The sequence below is a fragment of the Mus pahari genome, chromosome 5 (genome assembly GCF_900095145.1).
Source record: "Mus pahari chromosome 5, PAHARI_EIJ_v1.1, whole genome shotgun sequence".
Classification (NCBI taxonomy): Eukaryota; Metazoa; Chordata; class Mammalia; order Rodentia; family Muridae; genus Mus; species Mus pahari.
The window spans coordinates 84,825,989-84,830,092 of record NC_034594.1 but is presented as its reverse complement, the minus strand read 5'-3'; the positions used below and the strand labels follow the sequence as shown (position 1 = coordinate 84,830,092).

Here is a 4,104-nt window from a genome sequence, read left to right as displayed (position 1 = left end):
AAAAGGTGCTGGGTGGTTTCCTCATAGGCAAGAGTCCCTGGTCTGGTCGGCCAGCTGGAAACACTGGGAGGCCTTATCAAGGAAGATTAGATGTAGCTCTTTAGGGGAAGGCCTCTTCCATTGATCAAGCACGGTGGGTCATGATGAGCAGAGATGGTCCACGGTTTTAGAGTTTTATTGTAGAAAGGCAGAAAGAAAGAGAGAAGGTAGAAAAAGAAAGGCCAGCCATGGCCACGTGCAGAGAGTGGGGAAGGGAGGGGGAGAAGAGCGAGAGATGAGAATAAGAGAGGTAAGCGTTTAAGAGAGAGAGGAGGGGTCAAGTAGTCCCTTTTATAGTGGGCTGGGCTAACTTGCAGTTGCAGGGTATCTGTGTGGAGGAGCATACCTGGCTATTGTCAGGTAACTGTGAGGGTTGAGTCTGTGTGACTGATAGTCACAGGATTATGGAGTTGGGGGCTCCATGGTGTCAGGTGCCTATGTCTGGGAACGTGGCTCACTATTTTCTTCCTTGGAGAGTTTTCTACTGGGTCTCTGGAGTAAGCTTTGCTCAACCAAAATACAGGATGCCTTTCCCACAAACCCAGGTCACACAGCTCTACTTGTCTCCAAGGAGGCCTGCACCAGTCCCAGAAACTCAGGCTAGCGAACGCCAGAAAAAAACAGATGGCAAAAGGTGAGCACAAGAACATAAGCAAGAGAAGTCAATGTAATTTGGCAACATCGGAATCCAGTTATTTTACCACAGGAAGCCCTGGGTACCCTAGCACACACAAAGAGGAAGATTCTGACCAAAAATCCCATTTCATGAAGATGATAGAGGATATAAATAACTCCCTTAAAAAATACAAAAACACAGAGACAAACAGGCAGAAGCCCTTAAAAAGGAAACAAGTAAATGCCTTAAAACATACAGGAAAATATAATGAAACTGGTGAAGAAATTGAACAAAACAGTCCAAGAAATAAATATAGAAACAGAAACAATAAAGAACACACAAATGGAGGCAACCCTGTAAATGGAAAACCTAGGAAAGAGAACAGGAGCTACAGATGAAAGCATCACCAAGATATTGAAAAGAGTATCTTGGGCATAGATGATATGGACACATTGGTCAAAGAAAATGCAAAGGGTAAAATGTTTCTAACCCAAAACATCCATGAATTTGAGGACACAATGAAAAGACCAAACCTAAGATTAATATAAAAGAAGATCTTGAAGATTCCCAGTTTAAAGGGCCAGAAAACATTTTAAACAAAATCATAGAAGAAAAGGTCCCTAACCTAAAAAAAAAAAAAAAAAAAAAAAAGAGTTGACCACAATTATACATTAACCCTAGAGAACTCCAAACAAATTAGATCAAAAAAGAAAAATTATCTGCCATATAATAATAAAAACTTAAAATATATAAAACAAAGAAACAATATTAAACGCTGTAAGGGAAAAAGGCCAAGTAACATATAAAGGCAATTCTATCAGAATTACAAAGTACTTCTCAAGAAAAATGATAAAAGGCAGAATCTTAGACAGCTGTCATACAGAGCCTAAGAAAACAGAGAAGCCAGATCAGGCTACTATACCAAGCAAAACTCTCAATCAATGTGGATAGAAAAAGCAAGCCAATCCATGACAAAACCAAATTTAAACACTATCTTTCTAGTAATGCAGCCCCACAGAGGACACTAGAAGCAAAACTCCCCTACAAAAAAGATAATTATACCCAAGAAAATGCAAATGGGTGTGTGGTGGATCCAAGCTGCAGCTTTGTAGCATAGGGACCTGGTTTAACTGAGTTCAAACTTAGGTCGTTTCTTTAAAAAGAATTACATGGATTTAACAGATATCCACAAAACATTTCATGCCAAAATAAAAGAATAAACATTCTCTAAAATTGACCATATAATTGGATACACAACTAGCCTCACCAGATAAAAAGATAATTAAAATAATCTCATGTATTCTATCAGATCACCACAGATTAAGACTGGACTTTAATAAAAATACTGACCAAGTTATCATTGAGTAAAGTGGTGGATATGGTATGTGATTCTCTTCCTTTCAGTTTGACCTCCTCAGGAAGGCTATAGTGAACCCTGGCAGTATCTCATAACTAAGACTCAATATCCAGAATAAAGTTGCTACAGATTCGAAGGTGGACATGTTTTCTAGAAAGCACAAAGATTAAGCCAACCATGTTTGTATACCCATTGGACACCCTTGAGTTCATCTAATAATTGGCAGTCATCTGCTTCTGCAATAACCTCTATCTGTAGGTTGGGGATAATGGGAGTAGATGAACCAAACATAATTTCAAAAGGGGTGAGTCCCATCTGATATGGGGAGTTCTGTACTCTATAAAGGGAGAAGGGGAAAAGAGTTACCTAGGCATTGTCAGTTGCCAAGGTCAATGTTGTTAAGGTCCCTTTTAGGGTTTTATTCATCCTTTTTCACCTGTCTTAGACTCTGGGGTCTGAAAGCACAATAAAGTTTCCAAACAATCCCCAGAATATTAGCTTAATGTCATATACTTTGGTCAAATTGGCATGCTGTCTTTCAGCTACTTCGAGACCTGCCAGCAGGGCATGATGGTAAACCAACAGTCTCTTTCTACTTTTAATGAAGTTAAAGTCTCAATCTGAGTGAGTAGGGGGGGAAAGCAAACATGAATAACTACATGGTTATTGGAGTGGATCTCCTGTAGGGCCAGGAAACAACTTACTGGCCTGGCAGGAATGGGTGGAATCCAGACAGAGAAGGAGACCACACAAGACCTGAATGACCTCCTGCCCAGCTACCTAGACAAGATGAAGAACCTGGAGACTGAGAACAGGAGACTGGAGAGCAAAATCCAGAAACATCTGGAGAAGAAGGGGCCCCAGGGTATCAGAGACTGAGGCCACTACTTCAAGACCATTGAAGACCTGAGGGCTCAGATCTTTGCAAATTCTGTGGACAATGCCTGCATTGTCCTGCAGATTGACAGTGCCTGTTTTGCCACTGATTACTTTAGAATCAAGTATAAGACAGAACTGGCCAAGTGTCAGTCTGTGGCGAACAAAATCCATGGACTCAGCAAGGTGGTACATGACATCAGTATCACAAGGCCACAGCTAGAGACAGAAATTGAAGCACTCAAGGAAGAACCATGAGGAGGCAGTTCAAGTTCTGGAAGACCAGATTGCCATTCTGGGTTGACTGTGGAAGTGGATGCTCCCAAATCTCAGGACCTCAGTAAGATCATGGCAGTCATTGGCTCCCAGCATGAAGCACTGGCTCAGAAGAACTGTGAGGACCTGGACAAGTACTGGTCTCAGCAGACTGAGGAGGGTATCACAGTTGTCACCACTAAGACTGCCCAAATCAGGGATGCTGAGACCATACTCAGGGAGCTGATATGCACACTCCAGACCTTGGAGATTGACCTGGACTTCAAAGAAAGAAAGAAAGAAAGAAAGAAAGAAAGAAAGAAAGAAAGAAAGAAAGAAAGAAAGAAAGAAAGAAAGAAAGAAAGAAAGAAAGAAAGATCAAATTGGAGAACAACCTCCTGGATGTAGAAGCCCAATACAAGGCATAGATGGAGCAGCACAATGGAGTACTTCTGCATCTGGAGTCAGAGCTGGCACAAACTCATGAAAAGGGGCAGCGCCAGACCCAGGAATATGAAGCCCTGTTGAACATCAAGGTCAAGCTTGAGGCAGAGATCTCCACCTACCACTGCTCGCTGGAGGATGGAGAAGATTCCAGTCTCAGTGATGGCCTGGAGTCCATCAACTACATGTAAACTGTGCAGAAAGACTACTACCCATAAGATCATGGATGGCAATGTGGTGTCTGAGTTCCTTCTATGATGCCACACAAACGATTATAACTAAACTACACAAAGACTCAACAAAACTTCGCTTATAACAATGCAAACACACACACACACACACACACACACACGCACACGCACACGCACACCGAAACGAAATGAAACGAAATGAAACGAAACAAAACAAAACAAAACAAACAAAACAAAACAAAAAGCACCTCAATATATTTATCCCAATCCGAATCCTGGACATATTAAAACATCATTCACCATTGTTCAAATAGGCTTTGACAAGA

At 41.4% G+C, this 4,104-nt stretch overlaps 1 pseudogene; it reads left to right on the top strand.

The window, feature by feature from the left end:
* Positions 1–563: 563 nt before the first annotated feature.
* Positions 564–3,845, top strand: LOC110321982 (annotated as a pseudogene).
* The last annotated feature ends 259 nt before the right edge of the window (positions 3,846–4,104 follow it).